The following is a 20,025-nucleotide window of genomic DNA, read 5'->3' as shown; positions in this document are numbered from 1 at the left end:
GGAGAGAGAGCATGAGCGGGGAGGAGTGGGGAGGGGTGGGGGGGGGGGGACAGAGGATCCTAAGTGGGCTCTGAGCCGTGAGATCATGACCTGAGCTGAAGCCGGATACTCAACGGGCTGAGCCACCCAGGCGCCCCTTGAGATGCAATTCTTAGCCACTTTCTGAGTCATCCCATGAGAGATGGGGAGCAGCATTCACGCCAGGCCTGAAATGGAACCTAGCTGTACCTAAAGCCGTGTTTTCCAAACTGCATGTTGTGGCCCTTTTGAGGGTTACGAAATCAATTCAGTGGATAGGATCAGTGGTTTTTTGTTGTTTTTTTTTTAATAGACAAACATTTTTTAATAAAACAATATATGCATCACACTTAATAAGGGTAAGTGTTGTTACAAGAAACTTTTAAGTTCAGGTATATACATGTAAACATGTAAGTGTGTGCATAAACTGGGAGGAGATACAATATTTCTCTTTCTTACTGCGGGTCTCAAGCAAAAATCTTTAAAAGCAACAGGCTTAAAGGGTAGGTCTACTGAATAAGGCTTCTTTGTGGTAAATACCAATTAGGATTCTTGCCAAGTAAGCGATAAACTAATAGTTCCGATTAATGAAACACTGCAATTTAACTCCCATGGATAGTTAAACTGACAGGTGCTTCCTAAAACGTACTTGCTAAGAATGTTTTAAAGTACATTTATCTGTAGTCTGTATTGTGTATTTTCTCAAACTGGATTATTCTTCATGTCCTATGCTACAGGAAGACTGGAGGCTGGGCTAAGGATACAAATTGCAACTATTAAAACAGAAGGTAGCTGCTATTGTTTCTGTGGGGGAGAAAAGGAGTCGGATTATTCACCAGCTGGAATGGTAAGAAAAAAAAATAGCTGGTACTTTTCCTTCTCCCAGCCCCCGCCTCCAGCCACTTCTCTGTTTAAGCCACTTGTCTTCCTTCAGATGAGCCCTGTCCAGTAAAAAATTTCTGCGATAATGGAAATATTCTGTATTTGTGCTGTCCAATACAGTGGCCACTAGCCAGATGGGGCTACTGAGTACTTGAAATATGGCCAGTGCAAGTCAGGAGCTGAATTTTTAATTAACTTAAAATTAAGATAGCCCATATTACCCTAAGTGAAATAAGCCCGTCTCTCTCTCTCTCTCTCTCTCTCTCTCTCTCTCTCTCTCTCTCTCACACACACACACACACACACACACACACACACACACACATATATAATCCCACTTATATGAGGCCCTAGAGTAGTCACATTCATAGAGGAAGGTGGTTACCAGGGATGGGGGGAGGGGAAATGGGTATAGGGTTTCAGGGTTTCAGCCATGCAAGACAAAAAATTCTGGAGATTGGTTGCACGACAATGCGACTATCCTTAACACGACTGAACTGTGCGCTTAAACAGCATGGTTAAGATGATAACTTCATGCTCTGTGTATCTTACCACAATTTAAAAAATTTAATTAAACGGTCGTATGTGGCTAGAGGCCACAGTACTGCAGGTGCACAGCTTTAGAGATTGCTGCTGTCAGCTGTGGTGAGGTCCCCCAGAGCTCAATTTCTAACCACCATTGTCCTCCTTATCAAACTTTTCTTAGGAGTCCTGACTTCCTCGTGGGAACAAGATATTTGAGCTTCCTTGGAGTTCACTGCACAGGAAGGGGGTGGGGGCGGAATCTGCACCTTCGCCCTCTGGCTGGTGCCCACAGGCTGGGTACAGGCGTGCAGGGCTGGCGCACCGCACCCCTGTAACTAGGAGACCACTTGCAGAATGTCTAGACAAGGAGGGAGGAAGCCGCAAGCGAGAAGAGGTCTTTGTCCTCAAGTTCAGGGAGTTGTTACTGAAGGGCATGAATGCTCTGAGCCCGGGTAGGGGTTTTCTTCGCCTGACTGCCAGACTGCCCTGCCCTTTTGTCCCAGTGAAGCTCCTGAGTGTCCCTCATCAGTCACCTTACCCAGTAATAAGAGAGGCTTAAACTGCCTGAGAGGAAGAAAATGACTACCTCTACAAGCTAGGAGCTTATTAACTGTCTCACAAGTAACTGTAACAAAGTGCCTTTACTTGCACATAGAAACAAAACCCAAATGTCCGGCCAGGCTTCCTTACTCCCCAAGCTCCCAGCTTTCCTGAACGGACCGGGTAGGCTTAAATCCGGTGTCTGTGAATTACCGGCTTCCAGAAAAGCCAAGAAGACCTTATTTTATGATGTTATTTTATTTCCTGATAAATTCATTTTTTAAATGATCGACATTCTGGCTGAACTGAAAACAGGACAAATGCTAATAATCGCTTACAAATTGGTTTTCCTGTCAGGTATCTACTGTGGGAATGGTAAAGAATAGATAAGGTGTTCGGGAAAGGAATTCTCCAGCTAGACATTAGATGTAAATGCTAACAGAAGCTGATGAAAGGCTCATCGAGCTCTGCCTGAAAGAAATACCCTACTAAGTGTTTTGTTGAAAGCTCAAGATAGTGGGGCTTTGGGAGTCCACAGCCAGGAAATCCCAGCTTCTAATACTCTGTGCTTTGAATGAGAGAAGAAAGACCATATAGGGTGTTAAGTAAGCAGGCTTCGGGGCCAACCTTGTTGTGAATCTCAGGCCCGTGTCACCTTTCTCTGATGGGATAACGACAGGGTTATGGTGAGGGCTGAAATGAGCAGAGACTTGCAAATACTTACCAAGTGCTCAGAACACCATGTGGGTCATCGTAAGGGCTCGAGCCTCACGAGGATGAGAAAAGGTACACGGATGAGGAGGGCTGTTCCTTTGTTAACGTCTGATCTGTTCAGACTTCAGAAACTGGCTTTTTCCCTGAAGTATTAAATGCTCTTTCATCTTTTGAAGATTTGCCTCGTTGCCAGTTGATGCCTTTTAAGAGCTACTTAATATCCCCTTTCTTTAATTTCAGGGGCAACTCGTCCCTGCGACACTTGCCTGCTGCGGTCTGCAGAACCAATCTTCAACCGACATACTTAGGGCAGCATGAGGAGGGACAGGGGCGGCAGGCGGCACATTTGTCTGGTTTGGCCCAGGGTGTTGTCCTAGATAGTGTTTTGTTTTGTTTGTTTGTTTAATCTGAATTAGCAGCTAACATTTTTAATTCTAAGGGCACCTGGGTGGCTCAATCGGCTAAGCATCCGACTTTGGCGTAGGTCATGATCTCGCGGTTTGTGAGCTTGAGCCCCACGTCGGGCTCTATGCTCACAGTCAGGAGCCTGCGTGGAAGTCTCTCTCTCTCTCTCTCTCTCTCTCTCTCTCTCTCCCTCTGTCTCTTCTCCTCACTCACTCGTGCCCTCTCTCTCTCTCAAAAAAAAAAAAAAAAACTAAAAAATAGAACATTTTCAATTCTAGAGATATTTCATAGAAATTCAGATACTTGACTTCTGAAATCTCAGAAAAGATCTGCCAACACTGGGCACACATTCCCGTGTGACATCAAGACTGGAGCTGAGGAGGGGGTCCTCTCCACTGTCCCCTCCACTCCCTGACACGGAGGCCAATGAAAATGCCACTTAGCATCACCCCATGGGATATTGCTTTTTTTGTTCTTTCTTTTTTCATTGTCAGGTCAGTTGTCCTCCTTTACAATGCCTGCTTGGCCCTGCAGCCCCATGTGTACACAGGCAAGAGAATGATACACTTTAAGATAAATAGGCCCTTGTTTATATCCTGAATCCACCCACTACCTGTAAGAGACAAGCAGGTCATGAGCTCTCTGAAACAGAGTTTCCACATGTGAAAATGGGACTAATACCCCACATACAACACAGCACTCCAATTTATGTGCAAGCATACAGAAGGCACCAGGGCCTGTGGCTGTACACAGCTTACTTTTATTTACAAATAAACATTTACTTTCCTCGCTCTTACTCACTGGTGATGGTCTGCCACCATTACGCCAATCCCTCAGTGGTTTGCACCCTGGCACATCAGATACACGTTCCATGGTGTAACTAAAATGTGTTTAACAAATCAGGCCGGGGGGGCTGGGGGGCTCAGTCGGACAGGCAGCCGACTCTAGCTTTCAGCTCAGATCACTATCTCACGGTTCATGAGTTCGAGCCCTGCATCAGGCTCAATGCTGGCAGTGTGGAACCTGCTTGAGATTCTCCCTCTTTCTCTCTGCCCCTCCCCAGCTCATTCTCTCTCTCTAAGTAAATAAGCTTATAAAAAAAAATAACAATTAGGATGATAGAGCCTCCAGATCTAACCATCAGTTTACAGAGAATGCAGATAACATCTTAGGGATGCAATCAGGAAAGTCTAGACTATGAGAAATTACAGGACAAATCTGACTTCTTCTATAACAACAACAAAAACTGCAAGGGAAAAAAAAAAAGATTAAGAGACAAAGTTACTTAAGAGATGTATCAGCCAACTGCACTGACAAATTTATTTGGATCCTGATGTAAATAAATGATACAAAAACTTTATAAGACAATTGGGGAAATGTGAACACTGACTGGATATTTGATGTCATTAAGGAATTCTTGTTTTAGACAGTATAACACTGGTTATGTCTGAAAAAAGAGCCCATATCTTTTAGAGATACAATCTGGGGTATTTCCCTGTGAAATGATAGGATGAAAGTAATCCAAGGTGGGAAGGAAGGGTGAACATTCAGATGTCACAAGTTTGGCTATATAACAAAAATGGCTGAAATGGGGTGATGGGTACACAGTGATTTACTATACTGTTCTCTTTACTTTTATATCTGTTTGTAACTTTGTATAATAAGTAAGTTTTTAAATGTTTATTTATCTTGAGAGAGAGTGTGTGCGCGCGCACACACACACACACACACACACACACACACACACACACACGTATGAGTGGGGGAGGGGTTGACAGGGAGGGAGACAGAGAATTCCAAGCCGGTTCCACACTGTCAGCGCAGAGCCCAACTTGGGGCTCAAACTCACGAACCATGAGATCATGACCTGAGCTGAAATCAAGAGTCAGACACGGGGTGCCTGGGTGGCTCAGTCAGTTGAGCATCTGACTAACTCATGTTGTGATCTCACGGTTCGTGAGTTTGAGCCCTGTGTTGAGCTCTGTGCTGACAGCTCAGAGCCTGGAGCCCGCTTCAGATTCTGTGTCCCCCTCTCTCTCCACCCCACCCCTGCTTGTGCTCTGTCTCTCTCTGTCTTTCAAAAATGAATAAACATTAAAAAAATTTTTTTATTTTTAAAAAGAGTCAGACGCTTAATTGACTGAGCCACTCAGGCGCCCCATATAATAAATAACTTTTAAAAGTAAAGCACATGATAAGATGTTTAAAATTCTGTTAAGGTTAGGGGCGCCTGGGTGGCGCAGTCGGTTAGGCGTCCGACTTCAGCCAGGTCACGATCTCGCGGTCCGTGAGTTCGAGCCCCGCGTCAGGCTCTGGGCTGACGGCTCGGAGCCTGGAGCCTGTTTCCGATTCTGTGTCTCCCTCTCTCTCTCTCTGCCCCTCCCCCGTTCATGCTCTGTCTCTCTCTGTCCCAAAAATAAATTAAAAATGTTGAAAAAAAAATTAAAAAAAAATAAAATAAAATTCTGTTAAGGTTAGAAATAGCACTGGACTGATCAAAGACAGGGAATATTTTCTTGGAGTTATTACTCGTAACTTGTTTGAGGCTCAAATACCTCTTTGAGGAAGGATTACTGGAGCAGGGGGTTGGGCAGGGAGCTTAGTTTGCAAGGTATATTAGTGGGGGGAGTGAGCCCCTGGACCCCACTACCTTGCTTTATTTCTCTCCCTCAAGTTTCAAAATACCTGCCAGACTGTAAGACCCATGAGGCAAGGACCCTTACATAAGCCCTCATTTCCCTGGCACTTTGGCACCTAATAAGACCTCAATAAATGTCTGTTGAATGAACGAAGGGGAAGGGACATAACTGTATTTTAATCTTCAGTGAGAGAAAAAGGGCAGGAAAACGTAATTTGGCCAAGGTGCTCCCATGCTGTGGTTCAATCCATGGTATCCATATTTAACCACGCATCCAAATCGTCTGGGGAGTTTGTTAAAATGGCAGATTCCTAGACATCCCCCTCCTTGTAGATTCTGTTCAGTGCATCTGTATGAGATCGCAGGAAGTGTATTTCTAACCAATAACCCGGTGATTCTGGTGCAGCCAGTCCAGAACGGGTGTGCAAAACCCACTGGTACAAGTTATTTCACCTCTGTGCTCCTCAAAAGGATTCTTCGTTTCTTGTGCATGGTTCTTTGACCATGTGTTTCAGCACACACAGAACAGTGCAGCAAAGCCCCTGAAGGCATCCACCAGCCTCAAAGGCCATCAGCCTGCTGCCTTCTTGCTTCTCAATTTTAGTCTTAAGGAAACCACTTAATTTTAATCGCATGTTGCTGAATGCAGCCACAGCAATGGCGGCCATACGCTCTGCCTTCGGGCAGAAGGCTGGTGAAACCGATCCCTGGTTAACTTGCGAGAGCAGGATTTCCTCTTCCCTAGTATGACAAACAGAGGTGTGGGAGGCTATGTTTCTTGGTCTCTAGCTTTAAAACGGAGAAATCAGGGGCGCCTGGGTGGCTCGGTCAGTTAAGCGTCCAACTTCACCTCGGGTCATGATCTCTCGGTTCATGGGTTTGAGCCCCGCGTCGGGCTCTGTGCTGCCAGCTCAGAGCCTGGAGCCTGCTTTCAGATTCTGTGTCTCCCTCTCCGCCCCTCTCCCACTCGTGCTTTGTCTCTCTGTCTCTCAAAAATAAAAAATAAAAAAAAAAAACGTTAAAAAATAAAAAGTAAATAAATAAATAATAAAATGGAGAAATCAGAATACATGATCATCAGGAAGACCTGGATGGTTAACTGTTCTGTTTTGCAATTTTTACCACTTTAATTTTTTTAACATTCTTATTTTTTTTATTTTTGAGAGAGACAGAGCACGAGTGGGAAAGGGACAGAGAGCGAGAGGGAGACACAGAATCCGAAGCAGGCTCCAGGCTCGGAGCTGTCAGCACAGAGCTGGACGTGGGGCTCAAACTCACCAACTGTGAGATCATGACCTGAGCCCATGTTGGACACTCAACTAACTGAGCCACCCGGGCACCCCTGCAATTTTTACTACTTTCAAGAAGTAAAGTTTCATCCAATTCTTTAAAAAGGCCGTTAGGGGCGCCTGAGTGGCTCAGCCGGTTAGGCGTCCGACTCTTGATTTGCACTCAGGTCATGATCCCGGGGGTAGTGGAGCCTGTCAGTGGGGAACCTGCTGAGGATTCTCTCTCTCCCTCTCTCTCTGCTCCTCTCCACCTTCCCTCTCAAAATAAAATACTTAAAAAAATGTTTTAATTTAAAAAATGAAAATGCCTTTAAAAAAAAAAGTGTTCTTCATTTAACATAGATGCAAGATTGGAGACTATCAGGACTCCTCTGCCTTGGACAGAAAGTGAGAATCTGAGCCAGAAAAAAAAGAAGAATTAAATGTCATTTCAAGTAACGGAATATTTCTAAGTCGGTAAGATGGCTAAGAAATATCTCCTGGATGATTTTTTCCAAACACACTTACTTATTATCCATTCCAAAAATACTGCAATAAAGGCGACTAGCTAGAAAAAATGAAAAGAGTGTCTATTTAAAAACCGTAAAACCTGGGGTGCCTGGGTGGCTCAGTCGGTTAAGCGTCTGACTTCGGCTCAGGTCATGATCTCGAGGTTAGTGAGTTCGAGCCCCATGTCGGGCTCTGTGCTGACAGCCGGGAGCTGGAGCCTGCTTCGGATTCTGTGTCTCCCTCTCTCTCTCTGCCCCTCCTCCACTTGTGCTCTGTCTCTCAAAAATAAATAAATGTATTTAAAAAATTTTTAAAAACCTGTAAAACCAAATGTTCAGGTAATTAATGACTTTTCGACTTCCTCCTAACCCCTAATAATTTAATGGACCGCCCCTGCTGCATTCCCCTCCCCCAAAATACAACCACTTAGATGATCGTAAGAATCAAAAAATAAAACAAAACAGATTCAGGACATGTAAATGGCTATCTATACATATCATAGAAAGCTGGAAAACATATAAGTACACAGAATCAAGCTGGTAAAAGAGAAGAGGTCACACAAATTACATATGGTATCATTCAAGTTATGTATATTATCTAGACAGATGTTGCAAGAAGATCATAAGGAAATGTAACAAAAATTTTAAGAGTAGCAGTATCTCTGGGTTGTAGAATCACAATTCGTTTTCTTTTAATGCTTATTTGTTTATTTATGGGAGAGATAGAGTGCGAGCTGGGGAGGGGTAGACAGAAAGGGGGACACATGATCCAAAACAGGCCCCTTGCTGACAGCAGTGAGCCCGATGCGGGACTCGAACTCACAAACTGTGAGATCATGAGCTGAGCAGAAGTCAGATGCTTAACTGACTGAGCCGCCCAGGTGCCCCAAGAATCACAGTTTCTTAACCTCTATATATTCAGGCATTTTCAAATTTCTCTTGTAAAAGTATAGAATTAGTAATGAAAATATTTTTTTTAAAAAAAGAAAAGGAAGAGTGGCAATCAGAATAATCTATTATCCTAGCTCATTGCAGCTAATAAATATGATATTACAATAGGGCTGAGGCTTGGGAATTAGGGAGAACTCTATAGCTCAGTCATGGCAAATACACTCATTTTAACTTTGGGCCACATCTGATTCTGCTTCATTTGCGCTATATGGTCACAATGAGAAATATGAATAAAGCAAAATGTCTAACGTAATGATTCACGTGACAGACTGATAACGAAGGAAATGTAGAGCTTTCTATCCATAGTCAATTAGAACGTTGTACATCAAAACCAGCATTTATCCATAAGGTAAGTTAGGTGGTAAAATGGTCACTTTACAAAATTATTCTTCCAATCCTTCCAGAATTTTTCTATAATAGAAAATATTCTAATATGATGTTTTCCAACTTTTCAATGTCAAGAAATGTTCATGGAAACTCTCACCTAACAGTCATTGCAGTTGGCTGGGAAAGACATAATGAATATATGTTATGAATTCAATAACACTTCCAATGGATTTGTATGTGCTAAATGGCAACAGAATCCTTACATGTTTGAAAAACAGTGGTGCAGATATATATGGCTCATTATTTAGTCTGTGTACCTTCAAGGTTGGGACACATGTGAATTCAAGGACCATCTCAAAAACTGCACCACACCCAGTGGTCTGTCCATCAATCTGGTGCATTTAAAATATGGTGCCACTTAAAAGAAAACTCAGGCTGCAAGATTGGCGGCTATCATGACTCCTCTACCTTGGATACTCAGTGAAAATCTGAGCTAGAAAAAAGAAGAACCCGTTTAGGGATTTTAGAGGGAAGGAAAGAGGAGAGATTAGTTGAATGGCATCTATTTCTCATGGATACAACAATTTTTTTTTTAATTGCAAGAAAGAGTAGATAAGCGGCACAAGAGAGATTAATTTTCCGCTCAGGCTAGCCAAGTTAGAAGAAAGATAGTCAGATCGAGTTCATGGTAAAGAAGATGTTTTCCAATACATGATAGGTTGGAAGAAGGTTTCCATCTTTCATAGTAACATAAAGAAAGAAAATGGCTTGCATCGCATGAACAATACAGGTGAGACTGTGCGGTTAGGATAAACTCTCTAAGAGGTTACGTTATAGCTTTTTAAGAAAGCATCAGACAGACCCCCAATTCCAGGTACAGTTCTTCCATTTAAAAGTGGAGTTCTTGTCTATAAAAGTCTTCATCTATAAAATGTAGATGAGCTGGTATGAGATTAAATGAGATAATATACGCAGCCTATCTAGAAGAGAGAAACACTCAAGGTTTGGTCCTTTAACTTGTTCTTAAAGAACAGTGTTCTTGAAACATAATGATAAGGGAAATGAAGGAAGAAAAATGGGTGCGAGATAGGCAGGTATCCGGTGAGCTGCCAAAAGCACTCTCTGTGGGAAAGACCTAGAAGCTGCTAAGCAAGCCGCATCTAGGATCCTTTCATTTGCTTCTGTTCTCATTTCTAACATTGCTGCCATTGTGTCCACTAATTTGGCAAGGTTGCTTTGAATTATGACCTTCCTATTCCCACCATCTGTTTTCTTCTCCCATCTAAATAATGCATTGTCTCTTCTGATCTTTTCCCATTAATGTAATTTGATATGTACCTGTTAACTCTGCAAACTGGGATTTAAAAACTCTTCTCAGTCATTCTTAAAATGGTGATTTACACTCTGTCCCTGTAAAACAAATTAGCTAACTATTCCTTTTCTACAGAAGGCATAAAGCAATAAGAGTTAAATCTTGCTAGTAACCAGAGATTACGTTTTTTTTAGGTCTAGCAAAATTTGATTTAAAAACTACTTTGTAGGGGCGCCTGGGTGGCTCAGTTGGTTAAGAGTCCAGCTCTTGCTTTCGGCTCAAGTCATGATCTCATGGTTCATGAGTTCGAGCCCCACACCGGGCTCTGCGCTGACAGCAGGGAGATTGCTTGGGATTTTCTGTCTCCCTCTCTCTTTGCCTCTCCCCTGCTCATGCTCTCTCTCTCTCAAAAATAAAATAAACATTTAAAAAAATTAAAACTACTTTGTAAATACCCATTAATGCTAGAGCCATTTGCTCTGTTTTACCATTAGGGAATGTATCCCATTTTATTACCAAAAGAAACTTATATTCATATATGTGAATATATGCATGGGTGTGTATATACATGTATATGTATACACATACATTAATATAAATATAAGCATATACAAAAGAGGGAGAGAGGAAGGAAGGGAGGGAGGGAAGAAAGAATGAAGGAAAGGACCAGGGTTAATGGATTAATATGTCACTAACAGGGGCTCCTGGGTGGCTCAGTCAGTTTAGCATCTGACTCTTGATTTCAACTCGGGTCATGGTCCCAGGGTCGTGGGATCAAGCCCCGCATCAGGCTCTATGCGCAGCATGCAGCCTGCTTAAGACTCTCTCTCTCCCTCTGCCTCTCTCCTGCTCTCCCTAAAAAAAAAATTTTTTAACCTAAGAATTGGCAGTGAAAATAGAGATGGGATACAGAGTAAGAAGCTTTAAATTTTACTTTATCTAGTTATGTCATTTTCAATTTATAGCAAGCTCATATTACTTTATTGGGTTTTTCATTATTTAAAAAATCTGATTCCTTTAGTGCTTAACAAAGACATTTCATTTAATTCTTTCAGGTCACTAGGGCGCTTCTGAGCGCAATTTAAAAATACACTAAGATTTTACTTTGAGAGGACAAAAATATTCAGAAGAGCCTCGGTCGCTACATTATTTTAATTAGAATTTTTAAGAAGTCGGATGAATTACCAATAGGCATCTTGAGCCCCTAACCACCTACAAACCTACAAGCACTAAGCTCAACCCAAGGGAAAACGGAACTAAAACGATGTTTTCAAGATCTTTATCACCTAGAAGAGGGGCTCATAAACACAACCGAGAGAGAAGGGCAGCAACCCAAATTAAAATAACGACTGCAGATGCTTATGGGAGTTTTCAAGCAGGTGTAGTTCACTTTAGCGGAGGATATCAAGCACTGATAGACTTAGGCTAAACATGTAACTATTAAGAACAGAAGAAGGGAACATTGACCTTCTCAAGCTCCCTCTCTCTAGGTAAGGCTCGAGCCGGGAGGCTCTCAACCTCCCTCCCCTTCCAGCCACCCTGACTGAGTGATGTGACATTCCATCCAGTGGAATGGATGGCGCACCGCCATCCCAGACTGGGTTGGTGACGTGGGGAGCTTCTATGGGAGGGTGTGACTGATGGCTACATCACTCTTGCCGTCTTGGATGCCAGGTCGCTTCCCTGTCACAAAGGGAATGGGATCACTTGATCTTAGCCATCCCTTCCACTGACAAGAGCTTTGTAACCATCCCTAAGAGTTGCAGAGAAGAGAGTTCCATATAAGGCCCCAACTGGGGGTAAGGATGACAGTGAGGGTAGAAGAGACACACAGAATGATGGAAAAGGACGTGTCTATCCTTGGCACAGGGCAGGTGCAAAGTGCTACAGGGTTGTGGCCAATCTACCTCAGAGGTAAAGCAAGTACAGATCCTATCTCATTCCCAATAACTCTTTTACATTTCTTGGCTCTTCCATCCATTTGTTTCCCAAGTTCAGTTGAACTTTTTAAACATTTGGCAAAATGTTTCCAGAGTCACTCTGGAATATACCTAAAATATTATTTTAATGTATGATCAAGGAGCGCCTGGGTGGCTCAGCTGGTTAAGCGTCCAGCTTCAGCTCAGGTCACGATCTCTCCGTTCACGAGTTCGAGCCCGGTGTCCAGCTCTGTGCTGACAGCTCAGAGCCTGGGGCCTGCTTCGGATTCTGCGTCTCCCCCACCCTCTCCCCCTCCCCTGCTTGTGCTCTATCTCTATCTCTCAAGGATAAACTTTAAAAAAAATTAATATATAATCAATATACAAATTATTAATGAGGTATTTTAAATTCTTTTTTTCATATAAAGTTTGAAATCTGGTGCGTAGTTCACACATCTCAGTTTGGACTAGCCACATTTCAAGCGCTCAACAGCCACATGTGGGTAGTAGCTAGTGGTTAGTGGTTATTGAATTGGACAGCACAGACCTAGACTCTCATTCCAATGAAAATGGCCCCAAACTTTCCTAAGGACTGATTATTGCTGGATAAAGAGATCATGAGTGACTTTTTAAAAAATAACTTTGGCAGGGGTGCCTGTGTGGCTTAGTAGGTTAAGCGTCCGACTCTTGGTTTCGGCTCTGGTCACCATCTCACAGTTTATGGGTTCGAGCCCTGCATCTGGCTCCCCGCTGTTGGGGCAGACCCTCCTTGAGATGCTCTCTCTGCCTCTCTCCTGCCCCTCCCCCCCTCAGAATAAATACGTAAACTTAAAAAAATAAAATAAAATAACTTTGGCTTACTGTTCTCCAACAAACAAACTGCACATGTTTACGTATTTCTGAAACGCTTGACTTTAAATATCTTTGACACACCAGGGGAATTTAAGTGAATGAATCTTGACAACCATGCTCTAATGCAAGTTATTCGTTTTTAAACAGCAAGCATGGCATCGTCATCAGTCTTCACTTCCATATATCTATCCATACCTAGCTCCTATCCACTTCACCATCCCAAACTATTCTCCCTGTTCCCAACACACGCACCCTCTCCTTCTGCAGATCTTTGGGTTAACGTTACGGAATGCCCAGAAGTATTTTTCATATCCTCACCACCTCTGCGCAAATACTTACCCATGCACACTTCCCAATGTGGTTACTGGTATATGACCAAGAGAATTCAAATTCAGATTCTAGAAAACCCTCTGTACCCAGTGCCGTTTCAACATTCTTTTAAAACAGGCTCGTTATTTCCCTTTTACTTAAAATGAGATGTATTCAAAAGCTATCACATATCCCACTTTGGTTTCTTTTAAAAAGAAATTCACCTAATCGTTCTCCACAAACAAAGCCACTCATTTTTTTCATCCGAGAACGCATTTCTCCCCTTAAAAAATATGCCTAACTTATGTTTTTTGGTGCTTAAATATGACCTGGGCAGTTATGAGAGCTGGAGTTCGATCCTCACTGCCAGTTGCCAACCAGCCATCTGACCTTGGGCACAGCCCAATCACCCTGCTGGAATCAGCCTCCCAGGCTGTAAAAAGGGGGTGGGGGGGTGACAGGAGAGTGCTCTCTTAGGTTGCTTCCAGCTCGCCATTCCTGACCTGAGCACTAATCTTCGTCTATTCCGTTGCCCCTGAAAACACTTGCCTCCTCAGGCATCCCCTCCTTCCTAAATGAGAAGATGGCTGACGGCACAGCAGTGAAACCGGAAAGAAACGCTGTTTAAAAAAAAAAAAAAAAAAAAAAAAAAAAATCTTAAAATGAGTCACCTTTCAAGAATGTATCATTCTCTGGTGCCTGGGTGCTCGCTCATGGAGCTGTATCAGTACTTCCAATGAAATTTGCTCTGAAGAACCTGGCATTTGTTATGTACTGTTCTTGGGTGATGTTTACACTAGACACTCAGCTCGTTTAAGAGCCACTTGTAGGTACAAAACACACAGAAGTTATGCATCAAACAGACATAAGCAGCCACATAAATCGTCCTTAGTGGAGCCTGGAGAAAATCAGATCAAAATCATGGAGTTTTAATTGGGTCTTTGCACCACATTTGGTACGTTAGAGAAGATACTTACAGCTCCCTAAACTTGCCACTTCACCTCCCCAGGACCCCGCCGCCCGCTAAAATTTAGCCTGCTGCAAGAATCAGTCCCTACCCCTTAGGACCAGCCACAGCGACACCCCGGAGAGCCTTCCCTGCTGCAGATTTCCCCACCAAGGCATAAGTCAGGGGTAGCTGATGTTAGCTGTGGTCTGTCTGTACTGCTTCTGCCTGGCCTGATTTTTCATGCTGCCATTTTAAATTAACATAGGTCTCTTCTGCAACCCATGACATCTTCTGGTCAGGCTGGGAACACAGGAGGCCACCGGGAGGCTGGACACAAGTGTAATTCAAGACAACTGCAAGTCAGAATTAAACAGCAAATCCAGAAAGAACCCTTACCAAGTCGGTTTTGAGTCACAGCAAATGACAGCTTCCCTAGATGCACTTGGGTTTGATGGACATTTTAAACCCCTCAATCCGAGTTCTCATCAATTCTCTAAAGTTCAAGCGTCCCTCCTGCTCTGCAAACCACCCTCGTCTCAGACCTCACCAGTGATGTCGCCAAGTAAACGGCTCCAGGACGGACAAGCGAAGCGAGGGCTTAAGTGTATAACCGTAGCAGAAATACAAGGATGCCTTCTACCAATAAGTGTCCCGGCGCCGCGACGTACCTACCCTGACACCCCCCACCCCCAAGAACCTCCCCGAGGTGGCTTGGGGAGGGGGAGGGGAGTTGTGGCAAGTCCTGCAGCCCGCACACACAGCAACAGCCTGCGCGTTTGCCCTTAATGGGGGGGGCAGTGCCCTGGACCTGATTCGTGATCACAAACCGGGTCGACGTGGGCGCAGAGCCAGGTCAAGGACAGCGGGCCCCACCAGGCAGCCATGTTCGCGCTACCCGGGTAGCAGGTACCTTACCTCCCGGAAAGGTGCCAGGCCCACTCCACCACCGAGCGAGCTGCGAACCCCGGGAGCAGCCCGAGGGGTGGCAGGGGTGTGTGTGGGGGGGGGGGGGGAGGGTTGCGGGCACAGACCCCAGCGGGGCAGCAACTTGGCTCTCAGGAAATGGAAACAGGAAAAGCGCCCGGAGGTCGGGGCAAAGGATGGGGTTGGGGTGTAGAGCGGGGGGACGGACTCAAACTAAGCGGCACTGCCCGCGCCCCGGAGTGGGGCATCCCTCTCCGGCGCCCCCTCAACCTACTAACCCGAGTCATCCACCACCCGGGCAGAGGCCATCTCTCCCCTGATTCCGTCCCCCACCCCCGAGCCTCCAGCCGGCCCTTGCCACCACCCGCCGGAATGCCGCCCGGAGTAGCGCTTCCCGCAGGTCCGGAAGGGCCGGGGCTGGCGACGAGGCACAGGGGACGACGATGGCGGACGCGGCCGAAACGCTCGGGGAGAAGGGGCTGCGGACGCCCTGCGCTCGCAGCCGTGCCCGCCGCGGCTTACCTGCGGGGCGGCGGGCTCCGGGCTCTGCTCTGCGGCGCGGATGCTGCGGCCGCCGAGGGTACGCGTGCTGCCGCGGCCGCGATTACTGCGGCGACATCGGGGGCTGCAGCTGCAGTGGCGGAGGCGGCCGTCGGGCGCTTCCCCCTCCCCAGACTCCCGGCGCCTGGGCCCGCCGCCCCCCGCTAACAGCTGGCCCGGCTCACGTGACCGCGGGGCCCACCCCCGCCTCCCCCACCCGGGCCCCGGGGCCGAGCCGCACCCGCTGCGTCTGGGCCGCCGGGGCTGCAGCGCCGCGCTCGGCCCGAGAGGGGAGGGCGCCTGGGAGCACGGGAGCGGCCGAGAGGGCGACTGTCGCCGCAGAAAGTGGCTCCTTCTTTGCTCGATTTTTATTTCTCGGTCACGTCCGGGGTTGCGGCTCTCTCGAAAGGGGGAACTCGGGCTTTACGGAGCCAGTCCCCCCACCCCCCCTCGCAGCGCACTCCCGGACTCGGCGGTTGGGTTGCTACGTGCGGGCCTCGGTGCCTAAGCAAAATTTCCCCGCGGAAAAACGTGCCCTGTACTTTGTTGACAAACATGTCCTAGCCGACTCCCCGGTTTTAAAGGTGCCGTCCCGCGTCATGTTGATAAACGAGACCCTACCCTGGGTCCTTGGACATGGAAACCCAAAGAGGTTAAGGAACTCGCCCAAGGTCACAAGGCAGTAGTAAAGCCCAGATTCCATCCCAGGGTTAATAGATCCACAGACAGGTGACAGGTGTGTTGATGGTCAGGACCTGACCATCGTCTGTTACCAGAATAGAGACTCTACCTTCTATAAATTGACAAGAAAAGCCCAACTCAAAGGCTACGAAGAGAGAATTCACGAGAAGAAAACAAACGCACACTCAGCACATGAAAAGATATTCAAGTTCACTTAGCTGCAAATCAAATACACAAGGCAGAATTTTCCATCCATCAGATTCGAAAAAATAAAGTTTTAGAACCTCAACGGGGGACAATTTTGCAATATCTTCTCAAATAAAAAATATATATATAGTCTTTAAGGATTCCACTTCTGTAATTTATCCTATAGATACACTGATACAGGTGTGAAATGATAGGAGTACAAGGTTATCCATTGCTACATTATTTGTGCTAGCAAAGACTGGAAGCAAACGTCCATCAATAAACGACTGTTAAATACATTACAGCGCATCAGTAAATGGAATGCAAACCAGCTATAAAAATTTTTTAAACGGGGAGGATCTGGGACGCCTGGGTAACTCAGTCAGTCGAGCAACAGACTCTTGATTTCAGCTCAGGTTATGATCCCAGGGTCATGAGATCCAGCCCCCGAATAGGGCTCCACGCCTAGCATGGAGCCTGCTTGAGATTCTCTCTCTCTCACTCTCTCTCCTTCTGCCCCTCTCCCCTGCTTGCTCATCCCCCCCCCCAAATAATTTTTTCTTTTTTTAGTGGGGAAGGTCTATCTCTATGTACTGATATGAAAGATTTGCAACCAACACCAAGGGAGGTGGGGGGTCAGGACCATGTGCAGAATATCATGTGTTATTATCTGTGGGGAAGAAATATGCTTGTACTCATATTTGTAAATGCATGGAATATCTTTGGAAGAAATCATAAACTGTAATAATAGATGCCATCAGGAAAGAGAACTGAGTGACAGAATGCAGGGAAGGGAGGGAGATTTTTTTTTTTTCATGGCTTTTGAATGTTATTCCTATGCTTGTGGTTTGCCCCAAGAGTGAATGGAGTGTAGGAGAAGGCTGAGGGAATCCGTGGAGGCACTGCAGGATAGACCAGCGGTCATATACTCTTGGAGCACAAAAGGACCTTATTGCACATTTAGGCCAACCAAGGAAACTGTCCTTTTACTGTTAACCTATTTCTGTCTTTAGATTAGAGTAGGTGTTTTTGGTTTTGTTTTTTTTCAAAGACATAATATAGTTGGATCTTGTTTTTCATTCAGACACCCTTTGCCTTTGAATTGGAATGTTTCCATCAGCGGCTGTTAACATTTGGCAATGTCTGGAGATATTTTTGGTTGTCAAAATGGCAGAGGTGGAGGAGGTCTCTACTGGTGTCTAGTGCATGGAGGTCAAGGATGCTATTAAACACCCTAGGATGCAGTGCACGATCTCCCAAAACTAAGAATTATCTGGCCCTAAATGTCAATAGTACTGAGGTTGAGAAACTGATTCAGACCATCGGTATTTAATGTAATTATCAGTATGGTGAGTTATAAATGTAACATCCTGATACTTCCATTTGTCCCACCTGTTTTTGGTTTGTTTGTTTAAGTTTATTTATTTATCTGAGAGAGACAGAGACAGTGTGAGTGGGGGAGGGGCAGAGAGAGAGGGAGAGAGAGAGAATCCCAAGCAAGCTCCATGCTGCCAGCGCGGAGCCCGATGCAGGGCTCAAACTCATGAAACCACGAGCTCATGGGCTGAAACCAGGAGTCAGTCACTCAACTGAGCCAGCCAGCTGCTTTTTACTTGCCTTCTTTTGAAGAACTGGGATTCTTTTTAGTATTCCATTTTAAATCCATTATTGGTTTCCTAATCATACTGTGTGTTTTACTTGTTTTTTCCAATTTTTTTAATGTTTATTTTTGAGAGAGCAAGAGAAAGAGAGAGAGAGACAGAGAGAGAGAGAGTGGGGGAGAGGGAGGGGCAGAAAGTGAGAGAGAGAGAGAGAGAGACAGAATCTGAAGCAGGCTGCAGGCTCTGAGCTGTCAGCACAGAGCCCGACGTGGGGCTCGAACTCACAAACCGTGAGATCATGACCTGAGCCGAAGTCGGACGCTCAACCGACTGAACCACCCAGGCTAACTCTATGGCTACTTTAGCCCTTCTACTAAGGTATGACTCACATAGGGTCTCTAATAAATGTTCCATGCAATCAATAAGGTGATCCTGGCTGGTAGAAACGTGAACAATTCCCAGTTTTGTGTGAGCTCTGCAAAGTTTTTGGTGCACAGCTCCCAGTAGTTGTTTCTTCCTCAGCCTTGTGGAGATTCATCATTTGCATGCATAAACTGGTATTCAGTCGATGACTAAAATGCAAATTTCTAAATTTCCTTTCCATTTAGTTTTCTGCAGAACTCTGCCCCACATATTCCAACTGCTTTGGCCTTCCTGAACTCTGATCACTCTTTCCTCACCCGCGCAAAACAACTGGGCTCTGTTTTTGTTTCCCCTTGTCTTTGCCATGTATGGTTCAGGAATTGCCTCCACACAGGAGGCTAAGGCGATTGTAGGTCTCTTCTCATTTGTTTCCTTTCTCTTGAGAATCACAATCCCGCTCTGCCTGCTGACCAATGTCTGACCCACGTTGTCTCATCTATTTTGCCCAGTTTTCTAATTGCTTACAACCGGATAGCAAGTGCCATAGCACATTTTCCTTCCTAGGAAGATGTGGAAGGCCAGGAACACGAATCTTCATACCTCTTAGGAACCAAATGGACTGATACAGAATCAGCTAGGCCCATTATTTAATAAACTATAAATGCATAGTTTATTTATACTTCTAGAAGTTCTTCAACACGTCTAGTTTAACAAGAAACATTTATGGAACGCTTGTAGCAGGAATTGTACTTCTGCTACAAAGGTGTAAAAGGCATCGTAGCCCCTCCTCCCAGGAAGTCAGAGGCAGGCAAGGAAATTAAGTAGAAATTAAGTAGAAAGGTAATATATGCATATATTCCACGTTCCCGTCAGGGTAACATAAGAATTAGGCACAGATAAATATGTGGATCTAGCATATTGGGAAATGTAAACAAGTATGAAAGATGATCATAAATGAGGGTTATCGAACACAGACCATCTAAAAAAATTATCGATGACAACGTTGCCTTTTCTTCTAAGCAGTGTTACTGTCTGAGGAACCCCGTACAATGATTTCGAGGAGCTGAAGTATGTGTGTAATTGAGAAATGCCTTTAACACATTACTTATAGAGGTGTTTTCCACTTAGTGCTTCTTCTGATGTATAATTGTAGCAGGAAGAAAAAGATCTGTCACTGGGCAGATCTCATGGGGATGAACAACAGACAGTATTACGTGAACGAGACACTCACATAAGGGTAAGAAAGCCCGTGTAATTGCTTTGTATGTAATCTTACGAGAATCAAAAGAGGTGCTGAGAGCAAAGCCATCAGAAAATGAGAAAGAAAGCTAGTGAAGATTAGTCAGCCACCTGTCTTAATTCTATGACAACCATGTTTAGGAGGTTAGTTTTCTGAATTTGGTTACCATAGAAACAAACCTTTAGAATGCCCTTAAATCAATTTACAGAATTACTGCCCATATCGAGTATAAGCAACACTGAGAGATTTTAAGTACTGAAATCTATTTTTAAATTATCTTTAGAATTTAAATGATCCATCGAGCCCTTTGAATATGTAATTTGGACGGCCATAAATTATCTTTTGGCAAAAGGTATAAAATTGTATTTATTG

The 20,025-nt window shown here is 44.8% G+C and overlaps 1 protein-coding gene across 1 annotated transcript in view; it reads right to left on the bottom strand.

Moving 5' to 3' along the window:
- Window positions 1-15,694, bottom strand: part of SCRN1 (secernin 1) — a 60,459-nt gene extending 44,765 nt beyond the window's left edge. The window contains exon 1 of the mRNA XM_058724718.1: window positions 15,565-15,694. The gene's annotated coding sequence lies outside the window, so the exon portion shown is untranslated. The remainder of the gene's footprint in view (window positions 1-15,564) is intronic.
- Window positions 15,695-20,025: the final 4,331 nt, after the last annotated feature.

Source organism: Neofelis nebulosa, chromosome 4 (assembly GCF_028018385.1).
Source record: "Neofelis nebulosa isolate mNeoNeb1 chromosome 4, mNeoNeb1.pri, whole genome shotgun sequence".
Classification (NCBI taxonomy): domain Eukaryota; kingdom Metazoa; phylum Chordata; class Mammalia; order Carnivora; family Felidae; genus Neofelis; species Neofelis nebulosa.
The sequence above is the reverse complement of the archived record's forward strand: the minus strand, read 5'-3'. Positions and strand labels throughout refer to the sequence as shown.